This window comes from Hypanus sabinus, chromosome 10, assembly GCF_030144855.1.
Source record: "Hypanus sabinus isolate sHypSab1 chromosome 10, sHypSab1.hap1, whole genome shotgun sequence".
Taxonomy (NCBI): domain Eukaryota; kingdom Metazoa; phylum Chordata; class Chondrichthyes; order Myliobatiformes; family Dasyatidae; genus Hypanus; species Hypanus sabinus.
In genome coordinates, this window is record NC_082715.1 from 13,242,761 (window position 1) to 13,269,666 (window position 26,906).

At 42.3% G+C, this 26,906-nt stretch overlaps 1 long non-coding RNA gene across 3 annotated transcripts; it reads right to left on the minus strand.

Annotated features, from left to right (window-relative positions):
* Window positions 1-1,326: 1,326 nt before the first annotated feature.
* Window positions 1,327-26,906, minus strand: LOC132400463 (uncharacterized). 3 transcript variants are annotated; one of them, XR_009514255.1, is made up of 4 exons: window positions 26,709-26,906; window positions 5,181-5,272; window positions 4,029-4,149; window positions 1,327-2,204 (listed from the first exon to the last, which is right to left on the minus strand). It is a non-coding gene; the product is annotated as an uncharacterized LOC132400463 (long non-coding RNA). The 3 variants fall into 3 exon arrangements; XR_009514256.1 differs by lacking the exon at window positions 26,709-26,906 and adding an exon at window positions 17,550-17,949; XR_009514254.1 differs by lacking the exon at window positions 5,181-5,272.

The window sequence follows — 26,906 nt, forward strand, 5'->3', positions numbered from 1 at the left end:
ATGAACACATGGGTTTCCTCTACATGCTCTGGTTTCCTCCCAAAGTCACACCTGTTAGTAGGTTAATTGGTCATTAGGCTAGGATGTGGGTTGCTGGGTGGTGTGGCTCATTGGGATGGAAGGGCTTGTTCCATGCTGTTATTTCTAAATAAATAAAATCAAAAATAAACAACAGTTTAGATGATAAACAAGAACAGATCTGCAGATGCTGAAAGCGTCGGCTGTACTTTTTTCCATAGATGCTGCCTGGCCTGCTGAGTTCCTCCAGCATTTTATGTATGTTGAACAGTTTAGATAAATATATTTACAACAAATAGAAGTGATTAAAAATTATAAACTTTGTTATGCAATCTCTTAAAATGCCATAAATTAAAGACAAACTAAAGTAAGAAGGAATATTGCAAACCATTCAAAGGAATTGAACTGCGTGCATATCGAAGCTAAATCTCTAATCTCTGATGTAGAGTCAATAGGAATAAAGTGTTTTCATTCTCAAAGTTCAAAGTAAATTTATTATCAAAGTACACAAACATCACCAATGAGCAAAAGAGAAGCTGTGCAAATGCTAAAAGAAAAAGTAAAGAAATTATAATAATAAATAAATAAGCAATAAATATTGAGAACATGAGATGAAGAGTCCTTGAAAGTGAGTCCATAGGTTGTGGGAACATTTCAATGATGGGGCAAATTAAATTGAATGAAGTTATCCCCTTTGATTCAAGAGCGTCATGCTTGAGGGTTAGTAACTTCCCTGAGCCCGATGGCAGCAGCAAGAAGAGAGTATGATTTGGTCGATAGGGTTCACTGATGATGGATCCTGCTTTCCTGCAACAATACTCCATGAAGATGTGTTGAATCATGTGGAGGGCTTTACCCATGATCAACTGTTGATGGACTGTGCCATATCCGCTTATTTTTGTAGGATTTTCCATTCAAGGTAATTGGTGCTTGCAGCCAGTCAATATGCTCTTCATCACTCATCTATAGAAGTTGTTCAAAGTTTTAGATGTCATGCTGAATCCTCACAAACTCATAAGGAAGTAGAGGAGCTGTCATGCTTCCTGCATATTTGCACGTACATGCTGGGCCCAGGTCCTCTGAAATGATAATACTATGAAATTTAAAGTTGCTGACCATCTCCACCTTTGATCCTTGATGAGGACTGGCTCATGGACCTCCATTTTCCTTCTCCTGAAGTCAATAATCAACTCCTTGGTCTTGCTGACATTGACCATAAGATATAGGAGCAAAAGTAGGCCATTTGGCCCATCAAGTCTGCTCTGCCATTCATTCATGGGCTGATTTAATTCTTCCAGCCATCCCCACTCTCCTGCCTTCTCCCTTTGACGCCCTGGCTAATCAAGAACCTATCTATCCCTGCCTTATATGCACCCAATGACCAGGCATCCACAGCCCCTGGTGGCAACAAATTCCACAGATTTACCACCCTCTGACTAAAGTAATTTCTCTGCATCTCTGTTCTAAATTGATATCCTTCAATCCTGAAATCATGCCCTCTTGTCCTAGACTCCCCTACCATGGGAAATAACTTTGCCATATCTAATCTGTTCAGCCTTTTAACATTCAGAATGTTTCTATGAGATCCTTCCTTATTCTCCTGAATTCCAGGGAAGATAACCCAAGGGCTGCCAGATGTTCCTCATATGATAACCCTTCCATTTCTGGAATCATTCTTGTGAATCTTCATCTGGACACTTGTGTTACCTCATTTGTGTTGAGTGAGAGGTCGTTGTGGCACCACTCAGCCAGATTCTCTGAACTCAGGAGGTTTCTGCACACTCAGTGATGAGTCTAGCAGTGGTTTGAGAGGTCAGATATATTGGCCTCCATGCCCTGCTGCTTCCCAGAAGAGTCCCTCTTGCCAAGAGTCACTTTGTCACTTTATTCTTTCTTGTCAGTCACCTTATGTACAGATACTCCTGCATCTAGCGTCAATTTATGTACATGCAGTCAGTCAACGTATGTAAGCTAACCTTATGAAGGGATGGCCACACTCAACACTTTATGTTTTTGAAGATGCTTTTATTTTGTTTTTATGCTTATTGTGTTTTTTAAAAATTAAGCGTTGGATCTGGGATACAATCATTTTGTTCTCCTTTACCCTCGTGTACTGAAGAATGGTAATAAATAATCTTGAATCTTGAATCCATAACGCTGAGACCCACCACCGAGCAGATTCTGAGCTGCGGAGCCAACACAAAGAGAGGGCGTGACTGATGGTTCGTTATAGACGTGAAAAGAAAATGATGAGAGCATTACGATCTATTCATTTTGAATGTGATGTTCTACAAGAATCTAGCTGCAGTGGCACTTCACAGAGATATAAAAGGATAATTAAATGCTCAAAGATTAAGTAAATCGACATTAACTTGGAAAAGAGATCATTTGTGCTCATAGAAGAAATGGAAAAAGCGTGAATATTTTGTAAGCGGCGAGGAAACGAAAAATGGTTGGTATTGAAAGAAACCTGGCGGTCCTTGACACCACACACTGGAAGTGAACGTGAACATGGAGGAACAACAAGTATTTGGGTGCTGGGCTTTATTGCAGGGTAGAGATATATTGCCTTGATTACATTGAGCCCTGACGAGACTACATCTAGATTGCTGTGTACAAACCTGGCTTTCCTCCCTAAGAAAGGAGCTATTTATGAGAGAGACTGTTTGCTGGATTGGCGGATCAGTTATGTGAGAAGAGATGAAGTAGACTGAGCACATAGACTTGTGAGCTCAAAGGAGTAATGCCGAGATACCTCCTAGGATATGCTGGGACACCTCATCAGTGATGTAACCTGTGGTCATTGGGTGTTTTGGGTCTTTCAACATCAACCACCCTCACCCAGTTGGCCCAGCCAGGGTTGATCAGGTCTTGGATTGTGTCCCAGCAACACTGTGGACCATGGGTCATGCCTCATGATCTTTGCAAGCAATTAAAGTTCTCTGATTTCATCACATCATCATGAGCCTTGACGTGGTCATTTTGTCAGAAACCTTAAAGTGGGTGGTTATGGTAGACCTGACAGTGCGTTGGGAAGACTCGAGTCAGGAAGCAGTCGAAGGTAAGAAACCAGGAGCTGGCAGAGCAGTGCCAGAGACATGAATGAAGGGCTTGATATGAGCCTATAGAGGTGGGTCGTAGAGGTCTTGCTGGCTGCTCACTGTGCAGAACCAACTCTATCCTTGGCATTACGGGGACTGGAAAGAAAAAAAGCAATCAGGCTGCTAACCAAGCTATGTAAGGAATCCCAGTAGAATGCCTGCAATTTTTGTGGGGGTTGGTTGGGGTCGAGCACCAAGGCTCACAGTCTAAAAATAAAAGGACAGAAACAAAGAGGCATTTCTTCATCCAGGAGTAGCAAATATTTGGTATTTTTACCCAAGTGATTCACAAACATAGTCCTGAACAAGTTCCAGACAGAGAATGATAATTTTAAAATGCTAAGGGGATAGAAAGGGGATATGTACTCCAGGACAGCAGTGGTGAGTTAAAAGAGCAGCAGTAATCTATTTGAATGGTGGAGCACATAGAATGATCGATCGGCCTTCTTCTCCTTCTGTTTCTTATGTATTTTTTCTAAGAAGTTATCTAGACCTTTCAACATTCAGTAGGCTTCCACCACCAATTGTGGAAATGAAGTGCACAGCTTCACCATTCTCTGGCTAAGGAAATTCCTTCACATCTCTGTTCTAAGGTGAAATCCCTCTATTCTGAGGCTGTGCCCTTTGATCTTAGACTCCCCCACTATAGGAAACAACTTTGTCTACATTCAAAGTATCTATGCCTTTCTATATTTAATTGGTTTCAATGAAATCCCCCCTCATTCTTCTAAGCTCCAGTGAGTACAAGCCCATAGTACTTATGGTCTTTATCAGGTCTGGATGAAAGGTCTCAGCCGAAAATGTTCTCTTTATTTCTCTCTATTGATGTTGCCTGACCTACTGAGTTCCTCCAGCTTTTTTTGTGTGTTACTCTGGATTTCCAGCATCTGCAGAATCTACTGTGTTTACCTCTGGGAGGTCCAACTTCGTGCTGTCAGATCTGTTCTGAATATATTCCTCCGCAATATTATGTTGTATGAGAGAGGTCTTCACAAGGTCTGTACATTGATCAGTCCTATCAATACCAGTTCTGTAAGAGGTAGGTAGACGAGAAAGAGTTCATATAGATTGGTTCATTTATAACCTGCCAGAGTCTCATTTTAATGTCTGTATTATCAAGAATCAGCCAGTTCAGTCAGTTGTCACACCACCTAGCAACTCTTGATAATGGACATTAAAGTTTACCACCAGAGTATATTTCATGCTCTTGCTGTATTCAGTGTTTCTTCTCAGTGTTGTTGAACATGGAGAGGGATTGATTCATAGGCTGAGGGAGAAATATAGGCAAAAGAGGTTTTCTTGCTCATGTGACCTGATGCCACGAGAACTCGTCTGGTTTGGATTGGGGCAGCTCTGTAGTGTAGCGGTTAGCACAATCACTCTGAAGCGCCAGAGTTCAATTCCCGCTGCTTTCTGTAAGGGTTTTGTACATTCTCCCTGTGACTGTGTGGGTTTTCTCTGGGTGTTCCAGTTTCCTCCCATATCCCAAAGACATTAGGCTTGGGGTAGTGAGTCGTGGCCATGCTATGTTGGCACCAGGAGAGAGGCGACACTTGCCCCAGCGCAATCCTTACACTATGTTGGTCATTGATACAAAAAATGCATTTCACTTATGTTTGGATGGTTTGATGTACATGGGACAAATAAAGCTAATTTCTCTCTAATCACTTCGGATTCAATTTTGTTAACTCCCAGAGCTACCTTGGCCTGAGTATTATTGTTCCGCCCTTGTTGGTGGGATAGGATATGTTCCAAGTATCATAGTGTAGGGCAGGGGTCAGCAACCTTTACCACTGAAAGAGCCACTTGGACCCGTTTCCCACAGAAAAGAAAACACTGGGAGCCGCAAAACCCGTTTGACATTTAAAATGAAATAACACTGCATACAACGATTTGTTTTGCCTTTATGCTATGTATAAACAAACTATAATGTGTTGCATTTATGAAATTGATGAACTCCTGCAGAGAAAACGAAATTACATTTCTGCATGCAACAAAAACATTTTGAACTCCGAAAAAAAGACGTTGGGTTGAAGGTTACTTTTAAGTAAAATACTCAACGTCTATTTGAGTCCTTCTTGTATTTATGAAAAACGCCAAACTTAAATTTGCCGCCAGCAGCAAACCAAAAATAACGTCAGCCAGCTGTCAACCTGAAAAATAAAAGGACTATTTCACTGAACAATGAAAACATATGAATATACGTAAAATAATAGGCAATTAAAATATTTATCATACTTGTTCAGGTTGACTCACACCTGACAATGCAGTCGTATTCAGTAGGGATGGATCGATGCTTAGGGGAGTGACCGGGAAGGATAATGTGTTTTTTTCCTCTCTGAACTCACAGAAGCGTTTCCCAAACGATGTTTGCATTGCAATGATTGCAGAATGTAAATACTCCGAATTTATCATGTCGTGACCTTGTTTGAACTCTCTCAAATTGGGGAAGTGAGACAATGTGCCTTTCTGTAAATCTCTGGCAAGCAACGTCAACTTGCGCTGGAATGCCAAAACATCCTCCAACATGTGCAGGGCTGTACGTCCTTACCCCGTTGAAGAGCTGTGTTCAGCGTGTTCAGGTGCGCTGTCATGTCTACCATGAAGTGTAGCTTTTCCAGCCACTCTGGCTGTTCCAGCTCAGGAAAGGTGAGCCCTTTGCTGCCCAGGTAAGTTTTCTCTTCTTCCAGACACGCGACAAAGCGTTTCAGCACCTCCCCTCTGGACAGCCAGCGATAAAAACACGTTGTAGCGGTTGCTACACGCAGTCAGTAAACTGCAGTCAAAGATAGCTTTATTCAAACTAAACAGCCTTGCTTTTAAGCCTTCCTCAACCCGCCCCCCATGGGCGCGGATGCTGCAAAAGGCACGTACTCACAAACCCCCGTAGGCTATCTCCCTTAGCCTGAGCGCTGGCTAATTGTGAGCCGGTTCGGATGTGTCAGGAAATGGGTCGCCACAACGTCTTATTTAGATTGTACAAGATCACCATAATCTTCAAATTTAGAATTACATTTCAAAAACTAACAAACTAACATAAAATACATTTTAATTAAATACTGACCATGTAGCGGTGTGCTACACGCAGCGCTAAAATTACGACACGGAGTCGGTAACTGCAGTCGAAGGAAAAAACTTTATTTGAAATCTTCAGCCTCACTTTTAAGCCTCCCTCAACCTGCCCCCCATGGCGCAGAGGCTCCAAAGCTCTGTGCTCGCAAACCCCCGTAGGCTATCTAATAGTGAGTCGGTTCGGATGTGCCAGGAAAAGGGTCGCCACAACCAATTATTTCCCAAAGCAACAGGGAGCCGCAGCACAGACGTAAAAGAGCCACATGTGGCTCCGGAGCCGCGGGTTGCCGACCCCCGGTGTAGGGGTCTGGTACAGTGTCTGATGTATTTCTGTGAGGATGCCTCCTGACCTAGATACCAGTCCCAACATACAAACAAGCTGGGTGAACTCAGCAGGTCAGGCAGCATCCGTTGAAATGAGCAGTCAACGTTTCGGGCCAAGACCCTTCATTGACTTCTCATTTCAATGGATGCTGCCCGACCTGCTGAGTTCATCCAGCTTGTTTGTGTGTGTTGATTTGACCACAGCATCTGCAATGTACTTTGTGTTTACCAGTCCTAACATATTGTGAGAAGGTCTGGTTTAGGTTAATCTACTTTGCTGTAGCTCGGTTCATACCAGTTAATAGATCATGCTCATTTTCCTTCGAGATAAAGGTGGTATTTCAAGAAAATTGGTAGTTAGCATCAAACATTACAGAACAGTACAGATCCTTGGCCCACGACGATGTGCTGACCTTTTGACCTACTCCAATCTAACCCTTCTTTTCTACGTAGCCCTTTACTTTTCAATCATCCAAGTGCCTATTTAAAAATTTCTTAAATATCCATGAAGTCCTTTGTTGTTGTCATCTACATCAATGATCTGGATGATAATGTGGTTAACTGGATCAGCAAATTTGTGGATGACATCAAGATTGGGGGTGTAGTGGACTGTGAGGAAGACTATCATGGCTTGCAGAGGGATCTGCATCAGCTGGAAAAGTGGGCTGGAAAATGGCAGAAGGAACTTAATGAAGACAATTGTGAGGTGTTGCACTTTGGTAGGAACAACCAGGGTAGGTCTTACACAGTGAAAGTTAGGGTACTGAGGAGTGTGGTAGAACAAAGCGATCTGGGAATACAGGTATTTAATTCATTGGAAGTGGTGTCACAGGTAGATAGAGGGTAAAGAAATTTTTTGGCACACTGGCCTTCTTATATCAATATTGAGTACAGAAGATGGGATGTTATGTTGAAGCTGTATAAGACATGGGTGAGGCCTAATTTGGAGCATTGTGTGCAGTTTTTGTCACTTTACCTTCAGGAAAGATGTAAACAAGGTTGAAAGAGTGCAGAGAAAATTTACAAGGATGTTGCTAGGTCTGGAGGACCTGAGTTATAAGAACAGATTGAATAGGTTAGGGCTGTATTCTTTAGAAGACTGAGGGGAGATTTTATAGTGGTATACAAAATTCTGAGGGATACAGATAGGGTGAATGCAAGCAGGCTTTTTCCACTGAGGTTGGGTGCGACTACAACCAGAGTTTGTGGGTTAAGGGTGAAAGGCAAAAAATCTAAGGGAATCATGAGGGGGAAAGTTCTTTACTCAGACGGTAGTGAGTGTGGAATGAGCTGCAAGTGCAAGTAGTGTATGTGAGCACAATTTCAACATTTGAGATATTTGGATAGGTACATGGATAGTAAGCATATGGAGAGCTACAGTCCCGATGTAGGTTGATTGGATTAGGAAGTTTAAATGGTTTCAGTGTTGACCAGATGGGCCACATGTTCTGTGCTGTACTGCTCTATGACTTGACTTAATTTAGGACCATCTTTGGGACTTATTGTTATCTTAGTAACTTTTGGTCATGTTTGAACAACCAAATTAAATACATTTACAGTATTCAATAGTTTAACTTTCACAAGGTATATATACAATGAACTTATTCAAAATATTTCTTATGAACATAAATAGTCTTGCTACCCTATTTTCTTAGATTCCTTCTGCTTTTAAGCCTATCACCCCTACTGAGGCAAGGGCCATTGGCAGCAGCTCATCAGAGTCCTCAGTTCCTGGGCCTTGATTGGCCCCATGGCTTTGTTTTCTCCACACAACTTCATATATCTTCTCAGCCAAGATCAATCCTCTCCCAGGGATGAGGTCTTTTGGAGAATCTGTTTGTGTTCTTTATAGCTCTGGGTTGCTACAGGATGGGGTTGTTAGCTGAAGCCTAACCCTCCTCCTTTCACAGCCATGCTTGGGACTGTCCAGGGTGAAATCTTTTTCCTTACTTTTGGATTCATATTAATACTTACCTTGCAGGATAGAAACTTCTGATAACAATGTATTCTCAACCAAATGTCAGAACCAAAAAGACAATTAGAACAAATACACAGAAGAATTCAGATGTCGGAATATTTTTGGAGTAAGGAGATCCATTTAAATTCAATAAAGTTAAATGAAGAACAAAGTTGAAATCTCAAAGATGACAATCTACATAGCTTTGAATTAAAATAAACATCTTTTTTCAGATCTGAAATGCCAATTAAGAAAGGCAACTCACCAAGATCATGAAAAATACATGATATTTCTTTGAAACAAGTAATGAATTATTTACCAAATTAGAACTGACAAGGGGAAAAGAGTGAGCGTCTGATCTAAAGATAAAAAAATTGCACTTGAATATCTTAGGTTGAATAAAATATTCAGACCTGTGGAGAACTATGGAGAATGATATTTCTAAAAGATCACTCTTCGTATATAGCTTTACTTTACAAGATGCTTCTTGGTGTTAACTTAATTTTCTCCAAAGACTTTCAAGGTTGTGTTCAACATTGTACCCAATGTCAGGGAAGCCAAAGAACTGATTGTGGACTTCAGATAGGATAAGACGAGGGAACACATACTGGCCCTCATAGAGGCATCATTATATGAGGCCTATCAGCAGTGTCAACAGAGCTTTACCAAGAGGGATTTCTCACAGGTCAGTGGCGGTGATATAAAAAGGGACCTTTGAGTGCATTTGTCCATTGTCCGTAGCCTATCAGCGGCTCCAACATGAGCAACAATCATGAGTTAAATAGCAGGGAAGGTTTGGGCATAAAAGGGTGACACTGCCTAGCGGAGTGGTCATCGATGGTGTGATCTGAGACAGAGTGGTGGGGCTTTGGCTCATTCAGGCTTTGCTGATAACAGGTTGAGGTTAAGGTACTGATGCTCTATCAATAACTCTGGGAGATTGGAAGTAGAGTAAATAACAATTAACAGTGAAAACGGAGCACAACCATGTTGGATGACTGTGGGAGGAGCAGTGCCCCAATCACCTTTATACAGGGTCTGAGGGAGGAGCCACATGAGCAGTCAGCAGAGGGGTGTGTCCAGACAGGTATATATGATTTACCATAGGTACCAACAACATAGGTAGGAAAAGGGACTGCAGTGAAAAAAGACTACAGGGAGTTAGGAAAGAAGTTGAGAAGCAGGACCTCAAAGGCAGTGGTCTCGGGATTACTGCCTGTGCCATGCGAGAATAGGAATAGAATGGGGTGGAGGATAAATGCGTGGCTGAGGGATTGGAGCAGGGGGCAGGGATTCAGAATTCTGGATCATTGGGACCTCTTTTGGGGCAGGTGTGAACTGTACAAAAAGGATGGGTTTCATTTGAATCTGAGGGGGACGAATATCCTGGCAGGGAGGTTTGCAAAGGCTATTGGGGAGAGTTTAAACTAGAATTGCTGGGGGTGGGAACTGAACCGAAGAGACTGGGGAAGAGGCGGTTGGTCACAAATAGAGAAAGCTTGGAGACAGTGTGTGAGGGAGGATAGGCAGGTGATATAGAAGGGAAACACTCAGACTGATGGCTTGAATTGTGTCTATTTTAATGCAAGAAGCATCATGAACTAAACGGATGAGCTTAGAGCATGGATCAGTACTTGGAGCTATGATGTTGTGGCCATTACAGAGACTTGGATGGCTCAGGGACAGGATTGGTTACTTTAGAGTGCTAGGCTTTATGTGTTTCAGAAAGGATAGGGAGGGAGGCAAAAGAGGTGGGGGCATAGTACTGTCATGGCTGCAGAAAAGGAGGAAGTCATGGAAGGATTGTCTACAGAGTCTCTGTGGGTAGAAGTTAGAGACAGGAAGGGGTCAATATGTTTTTTATAAACCACCTAATAGGTACAGGGACATCGAGGAACAGATAGGGAGACAAATGCTGGAAAGGTGTAATAATAACAGGGGTGGGAGGATTTAATTTTCCAAATATCGATTGGCATCTCCCTAGAGTGAAGGGTTTAGATGGGGTGGAGTTTGTTAGGTGAGTTCAGGAAGGTTTCCTGACACAATATGTAGATAAGCCTACAAGAGGAGAGACTGTACTTCATCTGGTATTGGGAAATGAACCTGGTCAGGTGTCAGATCTCTCAGTGGGAGAGCATTTTGGAGATAGTGATTGCAATTCTATCTCCTTTGCCATAGCATTGGAGAGAGATAGGAAGAGACAAGTTAGAAAAATGTTTAACTGGAGTTTAAGGGGAATTATGAAGCTATCAGTCAGAGAAATGAATGGCAGAAATGTGGCAAATGTTCAGGGGATATTTGAGTGACGTTCTGCATAGGTACTTTCTGATGAGACAAGGAAAGGATGGTAGGGTACAGGAACTGTGGTGCACAAAGGTTGTTGAAAATCTAGTCAAGAAAGAAAAAAAACCTGGTAATGATAGAGATCTAGAAGATTATAAGGCTAACGGAAAGGAGCTTAAGAATGTAATTAGTAGAGCCAGAAGGGATCATGAGATGGCCTTGGTGAGCAGGATTCAGGAGAACACCAAGGCATTCTACAAGTATGTGAAGAGCAAGAGGATAAGACATGAAAGAAAACGACCAATCAACTGTGACAGTAGAAAAGTGTGTATGGAACCATAGGAGGTAGCAGAGGTACTTAATGAATACTTTACTTCAGTATTCACTACGGAAAAGGATCTCAACGATTGTAGGGATAACTTACAGCAGATTGAAAAGCTTGACCATTTAGACCATATAACCATATAACAATCACAGCACAGAAACAGGCCATCTCGGCCCTCCTAGTCCGTGCTGAACTCTTAATCTCATCTAGTCCCACCTACCCGCACTTAGCCCATAACCCTCCACTCCTTTCCTATCCATATACCTATCCAATTTTACCTTAAATGACACAACTGAACTGGCCTCTACTACTTCTACAGGAAGCTCATTCCACACTGCTATCACTCTCTGAGTAAAGAAATACCCCCTTGTGTTTCCCTTAAACTTCTGCCCCCTAACTCTCAAATCATGTCCTCTCGTTTGAATCTCCCCTATTCTCAATGGAAACAGCCTATTCACGTCAACTCTATCTATCCCTCTCAAAATTTTAAATACCTCGATCAAATCCCCCCTCAACCTTCTACGCTCCAATGAATAGAGACCTAACTTGTTCAACCTTTCTCTGTAACTTTAGTGCTGAAACCCAGGTAACATCCTAGTAAATCGTCTCTGCACTCTCTCTAATTTATTGATATCTTTCCTATAATTCGGTGACCAGAACTGCACACAATATTCCAAATTTGGCCTTACCAATGCCTTGTACAATTTTAACATTACATCCCAACTTCTGTACTCAATGCTTTGATTTATAAAGGCCAGCGTTCCAAAAGCCTTCTTCACCACCCTATCTACATGAGACTCCACCTTCAGGGAACTATGCACTGTTATTCCTAGATCTCTCTGTTCCTCTGCATTCCTCAATGCCCTACCATTTCCCCTGTATGTTCTATTTGGATTATTCCTGCCAAAATGTAGAACCTCACACTTCTCAGCACTAAACTCCATCTGCCAACTTCAGCCCATTCTTCTAACCAGCATAAATCTCCCTGCAAGCTTTGAAAACCCACCTCATTATCCACAACACCTCCTACCTTAGTATCATCGGCATACTTACTAATCCAATTTACCACTCCATCATCCAGATCATTTATGTATATTACAAACAACATTGGGCCCAAAACAGATCCCTGAGGCACCCCGCTAGTCACCGGCCTCCATCCCGATAAACAATTATCCACCACTACTCTCTGGCATCTCCCATCTAGCCGCTGTTGAATCCATTTTATTACTCCAGCATTAATACCTAACGACTGAACCTTCTTAACTAACCTTCCATGTGGAACTTTGTCAAAGGCTTTGCTGAAGTCCATATAGACTACATCCACTGCCTTACCCTCGTCAACATTCCTCGTAACTTCTTCAAAAAATTCAATAAGGTTTGTCAATCATGACCTTCCACGCACAAATCCATGCTGGCTACTCCTAATCAGATCCTGTCTATCCAGATAATTATTGATACTATCTCTAAGAATACTTTCCATTAATTTACCCACCACTGATGTCAAACTGACAGGTCTATAATTGCTAGGCTTACTTCTAGAACCCTTTTTAAACAATGGAACCACATGAGCAAGACGCCAATCCTCCGGCACAATCCCCGTTTCTAATGACATCTTAAAGATCTCCGTCAGAGCTCCTGCTATTTCTACACAAACTTCCCTCAAGGTCCTGGGGAATATCCTGTCCGGACCCGGAGATTTATCCACTTTTAAATTTCTTAAAAGCGCAAGTACTTCCACCTCTTTAATTGTCATAGGTTCCATAACTTCCTTACTTGTTTCCCACACCTTAGACAATTCAATATCCTTCTCCTTAGTGAATACTGAAGAGAAGAAATTGTTCAAAATCTCTCCCATCTCCTTCGGTTCCACACATAGCTGACCACTCTGATTCTCTAAGGAGCCAATTTTATCCCTCACTATCCTCTTGCTTTTAATATAACTGTAGAAACCTTTCGGATTTACTTTCACCTTATTTGCCAAACCAACCTCGTATCATCTTTTAGCTTTTCTAATCTCTTTCTTAAGATTCCTTTTACATTCTTTATATTCCTCGAGCAATTCCTTTACTCCATGCTGCCTATATCTATTGTAGACATCCCTCTTTTTCTGAACCAAATTTCTAATATCCCTTGAAAACCATGGTGCTTTCAAACCTTTAACCTTTCCTTTCAACCTAACAGGAACATAAAGATTCTGTACCCTCATAATTTCACCCTTAAATGACCTCCATTTCTCTATTATATCCTTCCCATAAAACAACTTGACCCAATCCACTCTCTCTAAATCCCTTCACATCTCCTCAAAGTTAGCCTTTCTCCAATCAAAAATCTCAACTCTAGGTCCTGTCCTGTCCTTCTCCATAATTATATTGAAGCTATAATATATTGACGTTAAGAAAGAGGATGTGCTGGAGCTCTTGGAAAGCAGCAAGTTGGATAAATCTCTGGGACTGGACGAGATGTATCCGAAGGTAATGTGGGAGGCGAGGGAGGAGATTGCTGAGCCTCTGACAATGATCTTTGTATCATCAATGGGGACGGGAGAGGTTCTGGAGGATTGGAGGGTTGCAACTGTTGTTCCCTTATTCAAGAAAGTGAGTAGGGATAGCCCAGGAAATTATAGACCAGTGAGTCTTGAGAGGCAGGATTTATGAACATTTGTAGAGGCATAATATGATTTGGGATAGTCAGCATGGCTTTGTCAAAGGCAGGTCATGCCTTACAAGCCTAATTGAATTTTTTGAGGATGTGACTAAACACATTGAAGGTAGAGCAGTAGATGTAGTGTATATGGATTTCAGCAAGGCATTTGATAAGGTACCCCGTGCAAGGCTTATTGAGCAAGTAAGGAGGCATGGGATCCAAGGGTACCTTACTTTGTGGATCTAGAACTGGCTTGCTCACAGAAGACAAAGACAGGTTATAAACAGGTCATATTCTGTATGGAGGTCGGTGACCAGTGGTGTGCCTCAGGGATCTGTTCTGGGATCCCTACTCCTTGTGATTTTTATAAATGACCTGGATGAGGAAGTGGAGGGATGGGTCAGTAAATTTGCTGATGACACAAAGGTTGTGGATGTTGTGGATAGTGTGGAGGACTGTTAGAGGTTACAGTGGGTCATTGATAGGATGCAAAACTGGGCTGAGAAGTGGCAGATGGAGCTCAACCCAGGTAAGTGTGAGGTGGGTCATTTTGGTAGGTCAAATATGATGGTAGAATAAAGTATTAATAGTAAGACCCTTGGCAGTGTGGAGTTCAGAGGGATCTTGGGGTCCGGGTCCATAGCACACTGAAAGCTGCTGCGCAGTTTGACTGTGTGGTTCAGAGGCCATACGGTGCATTGGCCTTCATCAACCGTGGGATTGAGTTTAAGAACCGAGAGGTAATGTTGCAGCTATATAGGACCCTGGTCAGACCCCATTTGGAGTACTGTGCTCAGTTCTGGTCACCTCACTACAGGGAGAATGTGGAAACTGTATTATAGAGAGAGTGCAAAGATTTACAAGGATGTTGCCTGGATTGGGAGCATGCCTTATAGGTTGACTGAACTCTGCCTTTTCTCCTTGGAGCTTCATGATGAGAGGTGACCTGATAGAGGTGTATGAGACAATGAGAGGCATTGATCATGTAGATAGTCAGAGGCTTTTTCCCAGGTATGAAATGGCTAACAGGAGACGGCACAGGTTTAATGTGCTGGGGAGCAGCTACAGAGAAGATGTCAGGGGTAAGTTTTTTACGCAGAGAGTGGTGAGTGCGTGGAATGGGCTGCCAGCGACAGTGGTGGAGGCGGATATAATGGGGTCTTTTAAGAGACTTTTGGATGGGTACATGGAGCTTAGAAAAATAGAGGGCTATGGGTAACTGTAGGTAATTTCTATGGTAAGTACATGTTTGGCACAGCACTGTGGGCTGAAGGGGTTTCCATGTTTCTATGTTTCTAGAAGTGGAAAGAGTGAACAATTTCATGTTCCTGCTTGTCAATGTCTCTGTGGACCTAACCTGGACCCAACACATTGACACAGCTACAAAGAAGGCAGGACAGCAGCTATATTTCATTAGGAGTCTGAGGAGATTTGGTATGTCACAAAAAACGTTCTAAAATTTCTGCAGAGACCATTCTAACTGACTACATCACCATCTGGTATTTGGGGGGGGGGGTCTGCCACTGCACAGAATTGAAATAAGCTACAGAGAGTTGTAAACTTAGTCAACTCCATCATGAGCAGCAGACTCCATAGCATCCAGGGCAACTTGAGCAGTGATGCCTCAAAAAAGTAGTATCCATCATTAAGGACCCCTATCACCCAAATCATGTCCTCTTCTCATTGTTGCCATCAGGAAGGAAGTGCAGGAGCCTGAAGGCACACACTCGATGATTCAGGAACAGCTTCTTCCCCTCTGCCATCTGATTTCCGAATGGACATTGAACCCTTGAACTCTATCTCACTACTTTTTTAAAGTTTCTATTTTTGCAATAATGATTTAATTTAATTCTTTTTTTATATATATACTTACTGTAATTCCGTTTTTCTCCATTGCATTGTACTGCTGCTGCACATTCAACAAACTCCATGACATATGCCGATGATATTAAACCTGATTCTGATATATTTACCAATTTGTTATTCATTGTTGTACTTTAGAAGTTGAACACACTTCACACTACAATCCCTTTTATTCCACTTATTGGTTGTGGTAATGCTTCTAACATTTTAGAGACATCAATCAAACTGTATGTACTTTTCCCTGGACAGATTGATAGCTGGAACAATACATGATAACAGCACTATGTTTATAACCCAGTGTTAATGTTTAGAGATTGAAGTTGGATTCCTGCTTGTAGATCAGACTTCACAGCAAACAATTGTACCTCAGTGTTTCAGCAGTCTTTTCCCAAGACCTACCCACAGCTGAAAAGTAAATATATAATGTATAACGAGGACAGTTGCATACCTGTCGCCCCAGAGTGGATCAGAGCCAATGCACTCCACCAGGGGCAGTGAGGTGTGGTGTCCACGTTGGAGTCAGTGCTGCCCCCTTGTGTTTGCTCAGCAGAAGACAAGTTCTGTTTTGGTCAAATGTAGTTTGAAGGCGTGAGTTTAGATTCCGTTATTGTGTGACTGTGAGACCATTTGTGCTTAGTATGTTGTGTGTCCTTTGTGCTGTGTGTGACTGTTGGTACTGTGTTTTGCACCTTAACCCCAGAGTAATGCTGTTTTGTTTGACTGCATTCATGAGTATTCATGAATGCTTGAATGGCAACCAGACTTGAAGTGAATTGATAATATGTACTTTATGAAAAATTAGTACAAAGGTGTCACTGCAAAATGTTACCACCTTACACTAAATTCTGTGCTGGCTGCCATGGTCTAGTATAATTTCTCCTGACCCCCAAACCTATCAGTATACCGAAAATAATGAATTTTCCCAGTGTGTATTACTTCAATGGACACGAATAGCAATGTGCTATTTCCACAGACAGGTATTGTTCCAGGAACTGAGAACTGTGTGCAAGTGTCAGCTATGAAATGTGTACAGTTATGGATGACAATATGAGAGTTTAGTAAAGAACAGAATTTGTGCATGCTGTTGGGAAGACCCAAAGACATCTCAGTCTGGAAGCTTGCGTGATCACCGAGCTTGGCAAAATCGAGAAGCCATCATCAGTGTGCAGTTGAAGTCAACAACACACTGATGGTATCTTCTTGATTGGAGCCAAAACATCTGCAAACATTTTGCCAAGCTCGGCAATCAACCAAACTTCCGAACTTCCTAACAGCCAACCTGAGCTGCCAATGTTCCACAATATTTCAAAGATCTCAGTCTATTAGCAGCCAGTACAGAGGTTAAAGAAGCAGCTGACTAACTAATAATGGGAGAAGGAAGCCACATGTATCTATCAGGCATAGATTTCCAAGAATCCACAAGACTATAGGATATTAAAGCAAAATTATGGCATTTGGCCCATTGAGTCTGCTCTGCCGTTCTCTCATATCTGATTTATTACTCCTCTCGATTCCATTGTTTTGCCTTCTCCTCGTAACCTTTGTTGCCCTTCCTAATTAGGAATCTATCAAGTTCTGCTATAAATGTACCCATTGACTTAGTCTCACAACTGTGCGTGGCAATGGATTCCACAGGTTCACCAACCACTGGCTAAAGAAATTCCTTCTCATCTCTTTTCTAAAGGGACATTCTTCTTTTCTGAGGCAGTGCTGCTCAGTCCTGGACTCTCCCACAAAAGGGAATATTCTCTTCACTTCCACTCCCTCCAGGCCTGGCACTATTTGATAGATTTCAATGACCCCCCCCCCCCCCTCCCCATTCTTCTCAGCTGCTGTGAGTGGAGGCTCAGAACTTCAAATGCTCCTCATGCATTAACTCTTTCATTCTGAGAATCATTCTTGCAAACCTCCTCTGGACCCTCTGCAATGCCAGCTCTCTTAGATATAGCTTGAACAACTGTACCTTGCACTTGAAGCCCACCATGGACCATCTTTTCTTCTTCAGATCATGTCAGGAGGAAGGATTAGCATCAACTAATCATTGTTCCTGGGGAATTAGAGCAGCTGGCTTGTCTCATGAGAGTATGCAATAGAAGAAAATAAAACAAGTCATGTGGTAGAATGATTAAGAAATAATATTGAAAATACCGAGCAACACAAACAAAATGCTGGAGGAACTCAGCAGGCCAGGCAACATCTAGGAAAAGTGTAAACAGTCAACATTTCAGGCTGAAGCTCCTAACAGGAGCTTCTAAAATCACTGTTAGCAGTTCAGACACTATTTTGATTTACATGTTTTTGAAATTAGACCCCAAACTGGAAAACGTCAGGAAATGCAGGAAACAGATGATACTCATATTTAGTATTTGAATCTACTGCTCTCTGCCTGATAGGATTTCTTTTGTCCAAAAATTATATCATGATCAAACATACCTTCTTCAGCCGATGATTAGTGAGTCAAGGTCGACCTGGATGGGAAAGGCAGCTTCCCGGAGCAAATAGCTTTCACCACATTGCGTCCAGATATAATCGTATGGTCTAACAGCAGTAGAGAAGTGGTTATTGGTGAACTCACAGTCCCCTGGGAAGACAACATCGATGAAGCCCATGAGCCCAAGTTAACCAAGTATGCAGAATTAAGATCAGAGTGCAGAGACAGAGGGTGGAAGGTCTCATGCTATCCATTCGAAGTAGGTTGCTGTGGCTTTATTGCGTTCACTTTCCAGAAGTGGCTGCGTGACCTTGGCTTGACTAGAAGAGAGATCAAGTCAACCAGCTGGGCTGTAGCTGAGGCAGCAGAGACAGGATCATCATGGGTGTGGATCAAGTACGTCCAGAGAGGCAGGTAGTTTATCAATCTTTTGCAAACCCTTCAGTAGTTGCATAGACACCTGAAGAGTAGACTATCTGTTGGATGGAAGCAACCAATAACTCTGATAGAGGCAGATGCCGAGTTGTTAAGCTCACCAGTGGGAGGTGGTGCTTTAGCACTGCTGGCCCACCACCTCGAGGGAGTCTTGATCATAATCGGGCCGAAACTCCTGAGGACAGGAGGCAGATCAACTGATGACCCCACTGATGATAGCACAGGACAGTTAACATCTTAGTCCACGTGTATTTTCAATTCTGGTAAGAGGTCTTTGCACACTTTGAATGACACTGCCTGAACAGAAAATTTTGATTCTTTAGAAATCTCTGTCCTTTCAGAGATGATGCCAGTAATGCGCAGGAGTCCTCCAGCACCTTGTTTGTAAGGCCACTTTTATGCACAGGGCAAGAGAGAGTGGCAAGGAGTGATTCATCCTGCAGTGGCCATTTCAGATGGATCAACACTCACAAGAGGGGTCTTTGAAGATTAATACTTGGTGAGTTGGGCATCCTCTCCTTCAAGAAGTTTGATGATGATCTTCACTCCACATTTGATTAGATTAGCTTTATTATATCAAAGGATTGAAGCATGCAGTGAAATGCATCATTTGTGTGAACAGCCAACACGCTACACATCTGCCCTGGAGGCAGCCCGCAAGTGTGCCGCAATTTTCTCTGAGAAACTCTGCTGGCAGCTTGAGCCTCAAAAGGAGCGAGTAGGAGTCCATTTTTAGCCTGGACAGTAAGCATTCGTGATATAGAAAATGAATGCTCACGATAGTGTTTGGGGTGCAAATCATTCGTTCGTTATGTGTTGTGTTGTATGACATGGACAATTACGGTTTTTCCTTGACCATGATTGTTCTTGGCTAATTTTTCCGCAGAAGTGGTTGGCTATAACCTTCTTCTGGGCAGTGTCTTTACAAGATGGGAGACCCCATCAATTATCAGTACTCTTCTGAGATTGTCTGCCTGGCGTCAGTGGTCATATAACCAGGACTTGGGATATGCACCAGCTGCTCATACAACCATCTACCACCTGCTTCCTTGGCTTCACGTGATCCTGATCAGGGGACTAAGCATTTGCTACACCTTATCCAAGGGGGACCTGTAGGCGACTGGAGGGAATGAGTGCCTCATACCTCCTTTGGTAGAGATGTATTTCCACCCTGCCACCCAGGGGTGCAACTCAATACATTAATTAGTTCTGGGTAATTGATGGTCTTCTTCACAACTATTGGAGCTGCAATCATCCAGATGGATGGAGAATATTCCAGCATATTCCTGATTTCTGCCTTATAAATAGTGGACTGGCTGATCAGAGTCATGAGCATAGCCATTCACTTCTCTCCTTGCAAAACTATGTACAGTATGTGACAGGCTCACATGAGTTTCGGTAGTAATGCCAATGAAAATCAAGGGTAGCTGGTTAGAATCTCTCTCTTGTTTGTCACTGCCATTGATCAGCTCATGTCTAAATGCTAAACATTAGAGACTCTGCAGATGCTGGAAACCCAGAGCAGCAGAGACAAAAATCTGGATGAACTCTGCAGCTCTGGCAGCACCTATGAAGAGGAATAAACAGTCAACGTTTCAGGCCAAAATTTTGGGTTGAAGGAGCTCAGCAGGAATAAACTATTGATGTTTCCTTCTGAGACCCTTCAACAGTTACAATAAATAAAGAATAAATACATAAGTAGATCGATGGTGAAAACTAGGAGCAGTGTTGTTAATAGAGCTTTTACCAGTGGTCAATCAGCGTTTAGGATTAATTAGTAAGAGCAAATTAAAGGAAGGCAGGGGCAAGTGCAGCAGGCGTCGTCTGAGTAGACAGAGTCAGAGTGGGGATTTGAAGGCTTTAGCTCTTCGAGGCTTCATTGAGGAGAGGCTTCACTCACAGAAAGCAAAGCTCAAGTTCTCTTCTTTATATCTGTTCAGCTAGGGAGAGATACCAGGCAGGATAGTGCAATGCTCCTCTTGCTGTGGGACCTCCAGTGTCCCTGACGACTGCAACTGTGAGAAGTGCATTCGTCTGCAACTTCTAACAAATCAAGTTAAGGAGCTGGAGCTGGACTGGATGAACTTTGGATCATTCGGGAGGATGATGGGGTGATAGAGAGGACATGTAGAGAGGAAGTCATACCCAAGGTGCAGGACACAGGAAACTGAGTGACAGTCAGGAAGGGGAAAGGGGTTAAGGAGCCAGTACAGAATACCCCTGTGGCCATTCCTCACAACAACAGGTATATCACTTCGGATATTGTCAGTAAGTCACAGTGGTCGGGTTTCTGGCACTGAGTCTACCTCTGTGACTCAGAAGGGACGGTTGGGGAGAAGAGGCACACTGTGGTGATAGGGGAATTGTTAGTTAGGGGAACAAAAAGGAGGTTCTGTGACTGAGAACCCATTTCCCGGATGGTATGTGGTTTCCTGGGTGCCAGGGTCTGGGATATCTCAGATCGACTCCTCAGCATTCTTAAGTGGGAGGGTGAACAACCGGAAGTTATGGTCCAATGATAAAGATAGGGCAAGTGATGAGGTTCTGTGTAAGGAGTTCAGGGAGTTAGATGCTAAAGGGAAAGGCCTCCAGGGCTGTGATCTCAGGATTGCTACCCATGCCATTTGCTAGTGAGGCCAGAACTACGAAGATTATTAGGTTTAATACATAGCTAAGGAATTGGTATTGGAGGGAGGGCAAAAGATTTTTGGATCATTGGGCTCTCTTCCAGGGAAGGTGGGACCTGAACAGAAGAGACAGTTTGTACCTGAACTGGAGGGGGACTAATATCTTAGTGGGGGATAATGCTGCACGGTGGGGTTTAAACTAGAGTTGCGGGGGGTGGGAACCAGAGTGCCAGGACAGTTAGTGGAGAGGCTGTGGAGGCTGATGTTGGTCAGACCTCAGGCAAAGTTAGAAATCAAAAGGTTGAGCATGGTGCAACAAAATCAAAAAGGGTGAACACAGGACTGAAGGTGTGGTATCCGAATGTATATGGAATAAGGTAGAGGAACTTGCAGCACAGTTACAGATTGGCAGGTATGATATTGTAGACACCTCTGAATCATGGCTGAATGATTATAGCTGGGAGCTTAGTGTCCAGGGATACACATTGTACCGAAAGGATAGGCAGGAATGAAATCAAATCATTAGAAACAGGTGACATAGGGCTGGAAGATGTTGAATCATTGTGGATAGAATTAAGGAACTGCAAGGGTAAAAAGACCCTGATGGGGGTTATATACAGACCCTGAAACAATAGTGAGGATGTGGCCTCCAAATTACAACAGGAGATAGAAACTGCATGCCAAAAGGGCAATGTTACAATAGTCATGGATGACTTCAATATGCAGGGGTAAATTGGGAAAATCAGGTTGGTGCTGGATTCCAGGAGGGGGTGTTTCTTGATGCCAATGAAATGGCTTGTTAAAGCAGCTGGTGGTTGAGCCCAAGACGGGACCAGCTAGTTTGGATTGGATATTGAGCAATGAACCAGAATTGATTAGGGAGCTTAAGGTAAAAGAACCCTTAGGGGAGAATGTGATTATAATCAGGTCCACCCTGAAATTTGAGGAGGAGTGAAAGTTAGATATATTGGTAATACAGTGGAGTAAAAGGAATTACAGAGGCATGAGAGAGGAGTTGGCCAGAATTGATTGGAAAAGAACACTGGCAGGGATGACAACAGAGCAACAATGGCTGGAAATTCTGGGAGCAATTCGGATGCACGGGATTTATACATCCTCAAGAGGAAAAGGAGGATGAACTAATAGAGGATGAACCGAATAAGTATTTTGAGTGCTTCAGCTTTCAGTTAATTGAATCTGCGGCCTGGAGTGGACTGCCCTGGGACTGGAGTCCTGTCTGTGTGTGTAAGATGGGATGGGAAAAGCTCTTGTTTTGCTGTTGTTGTTCATGTCTTGCTTTGTTGTTAATGTTGTTGCTGTTTGTGTTGTTCTGTGGAATATTATAGGCACGCTATGTTGTCGCTGAAATGTGTGGCGATACTAGGCTGTCCCCAAATACATCCCTGAGTGTGCTGGTTTGTAAAACCCTCCCAACCATTGAGTACATCTACATGAAATGCTGTCATAGGAAAGCAGCATCCATCACCAGGGACTCCCACCTCTCAGACGTGCTCCCTTCTCCCTTCTGCCATCAGCTGGAAGAACCTCAGGACTCGTACCACCAGGTTCAGGAACAGTTATTACCTGTCAACCATCAGGCTTTTGAACAAAAGGGGATAAGTACACTCACTTGCCCCATCATTGAAATGTTCCTACAACCAATTATCTCACTTTAAAGACTCCTTATTTCAGTATCTCATGTACCCAATATTTATTGCTAATGAATTTATGTGATTGTTAATTCATCATTAACTTGCATTTGCACAGTTTGTTGTCTTCTGCACTTTGGTTGATCTTTCATTGATCCTGTTATAGTTACTATTCTATAGATTTGTTGTATATGCCCATAAGAAAATGAATCTCAGGGTTGTTAAATAGTGACATATATGTACTTTGATAATAGAGTTTACTTTGAGCTTTGAGATAACACGTTTCATTGTATGTTTCAATGTACATGTGATAAATAAATCTGAATCTGAACGTGATAAGAAATGGAACAGTTCCAAACATCGTATTTCGATTCTGTGCCAACAGTATCTTCTGAAAGTCAAGTTTAATTCAGCAGGAAGTGGAAGGGTTAACATGAGGATAAGTGACTGATTAGTACTTACACAAGTCCCTCTGTGGTAACTGACACTTATATTTGACATATTTGAAAGGAAAAAATTGACTTTCGGTTGTACTTTTTAAAATGAAATGCACTCTCCTGTGACTGTTCTAGTTCTGCCCATTGCTTGTGCGATATATAGCTCATATTGCAGATCTGTCTGAGTCTTTAGATGAAATAGATTAAACATACGTCCATATTTCTACTCAGCATGTAATAGAGTTTTTATCGTCCATTTGTTATTCAGCGGCAGTTTGGGGACCTGACCCTCAGGCATGTTTTCAGATTAGGAAAGGTACATGTGAAATAGCTCACCACCTCAAAATCACTCGTGATCAGCCATAAATATGAGGTCACCTGTGTCACCCATAGCTTGAGTACAAGTGGAAATAATGTGTGTGTCATATTTATTGTTCGATATTGTCCGGAAGTCAAAGGATTAATTTGCCAAATTTGCTAGAAATCACAACTTGATATCAGTTTATCAACAATCAACAATTAATTCTGAATGCTGCTGAGGACATGCATTACAGTAGAAATACATGTGTGTATACACACACACACACACACACACACACACACACTCACACACTCACACACTCACACACACACACACACACACACACACTTGCACACAATCACACACACACTAGCTACTTTATTTGATACACCCATATAACCAGCTTCTTAATGAGAATATCATGTACCTAATGAGAATATCATGTGGTAGCAGCTCCATGCAAAAAAGCCTGCAGACATGGTAAAGAGGTTCCGTTGTTGTTCAGACCAAACATCAAATGGAGAAGAAGTGTGATCTAAGTGACTTTGACCTTGGACTAATTGTAGGTAATTGTAGCTGCCAGATGGGGTGACTTGAGTATGTTAGAAACTGTTGATCTCCTGGAATTTTCATGCACTGGTCTCCAGAGTTTACAGAGAACGGTGCAAAAAACAAAAAACAAAAAAAGCATCCAGTGAGCAGTAGTTCTGTGGGTAAATGGGAGATGTCAGAGGAGAATAACCAGGCTAGTTCAAGTTGACAGGAAGGTGACAGTAACTCAAGTAACTACGCATTACAACAACGCTGTGCAGAAGAGCATCTCTGAGCACACATCACATTGAGACCTAAAGTGGGTGGTTATGACATCAGTTACAAATCATTGTCCTTGTCTGAAACACTTCTGTGAAGTCTATTGCCTTCAGTTGATGTGCAAAATGGAATTGTTGATCTAATGCTCAGGAACTGAAATACCTGGATGGACCATGGCGGTGTAGAAGAATCATCAATGTTACTACAGCTCAGAGCATTCAGAGTTCCGAGTTCAGTTCTGGCACTGTCTATAAGGAGTTTTATATTCTCCCCTTGGAATGTGTAGATTTCCACCCACAGTCCAAAGACGTACCAGTTAGTAGGTTAATTGGTCATTGTAAATTGTCTTGTGATTAGGCTAGGGTTAAGTAGGTGGGTCGTTGGGTGGTGTGGCTCATTGGGGCAGAATGGCCTGTTCTGCACGGTATTGCTAAACAAACAAACAACAAACAAATAAATAAATAAATTCTCTACCGTCAAAGTGAAATTAATTAGGCTGCAATTACCTGGTTATCGCTTCCTCTATTATCAAACAATGTTACAGTATTAACTATCCCACAATAACTCTGCTGTAACTCAAAAGGATTGTATTCAGAACTTGATTTATTATTTTACAGCCTATGATACATTTTGTCTGTGCCTGTGCCTGTGCCTGGCAAATGATCCTTTTTCAACAGGGGCAAAAAAACGACAACCGTAGTTAATCTCAGCTGATGAATCTGCGGTGTCGCCTGTTTTGCAGCTGCCCAGGGGGTGGTGCCAGAGTCGGACGCTCCACCAGAGTGCTGGAGGTACCCACGTGGAGCTGGTGCTGGCCCCCAGTGTTTGCTCGGGAGAAGACAAATTGTTTGATTGCAGACTGCTGCAGCATTCATGGAGTCAGGGACTTGGATATTTTTTTGTGTGTGACTGTATTTTACTGATATCTTATATATGCTGTATACGCTTTGTGTGGCTGTTGGTACTGGGTTTTGCAACTTGGCCCTCGAGTAACACTGTTTTGTTTGGCTGTATGGTTGAATGACAATTAAACTTGAACTTCATGTCAATGAATGATTAAGTGCTACAACTGAGGGTGATTTGGCAGCATAGGATTCAGTGGAATAGTTTGAAACTTTCAAATAGAATTGGCTACAACTCGATATACAGTATTTGATGTTCATAGCATTTGTCATTCAGCTTGTATTCTGATTACTCCTTATCAGTTTCCATGAGTTGATATACTTACTTTGGGATTACTGATCATCTGTTACTCAAAAAGAGTTAGTCAGATCACAACCTGAAGAAGTTAATGAAGTACAAAATGTTCTATTCATGATATGAGTGAAGAAGCATAACAATCTATTCAGTGAAATGGATTGTCGCTTCCACACACAATGCGTCCACTAACATGATGGATGTGAAATTCTTCAAAGCTGCTGCAGTTTTGTTCTGCAAATGTAAATAGGACAGAGATTCAACAGAAATCCCATGTAGCAGCAACTCCAATGAAGGGCAGGAACAATGTTGTCAAATTCTCTTATACTATACAACAAAACAAAGCAAGAATTACATTAACAAATACAGCTCTCCCAATCTTAGAACATCCCAAAGCACGTTAGTTTAATGAAGCACCTCTGAAATGTGGTGTCTGCTGTACTGCAAGGTTGGAATTACTTCTGTGCAGGATAAGGCTTCAGGAGGGATAAGTCTGGAGCTGGAGTCCCTAAGACAGTCCTACGCTAATTTTAACAATAACTGGTATCTCCTGTGATGCTGCTGGTGCCAAACTGTATTGGTTTCTGCTGTTCCTTTGGCCTCACCAGACGTGAGGAGGGGAAACCTGCTGCATGGGCAACAGCTTGCTCTCCATACTGTACTGCCCATGCTTACGTATCCAGACAGCTAGGACACAACATCCATGGTAGACCTTGACTGACGGAGACCTTCAGCATTATACTACACAAGATCGAATCAGTTCACTTAACCCTTTTTGTTCTAAAACTGATGATCTTGGAACAGATCCATTGTTGCTGATCTCAGTACATGAAGACCAGAAGGATACCACTTTAACTAGGACAGCACAGAGCTTCTACTGCAGGCAAACATGAAGCAGGCATCAGAATTTCTGAAAGCATGATTCTCCTCTGATAACTTAGTAAACAAACATATCGAATCAGATCCCACTTACAAACCCCTGAGAGCCAAAGAAACACAAGCCAATTGAATTAAAAAGGTCAACCAAGGCGGACACCACAACATTATACACCTCCGCCTGGCCTACCAATATTCACCACGAACCTAAGCAGTTGCCTTTCACTATATGGCTGGTTTCCTAAACAACAACCAGCTGCTGCTTTCAAAAACAGTACCTGCCTCCTTTTTCAGAAAGTGCATTTCAAATCCCGAGTCCACATTCATTTTACATACAGATCCACTTCCATGACCCTTACCTGAAATAGCTGCATCCAGGCTAATGGAAAATGTAATCTCACTACATATCGACATGATCGGATCAGGTATAATTTTCCTCTTGACTCCTTTTGAAAGCAATCTCATCAAAAGTGTTAAGACATAAAACATATTTTTCCATCAATACTGCCTTTGTTGTATTTTCCATTCTGTAGTTTGATTTGCTGCTGGTAAATGCT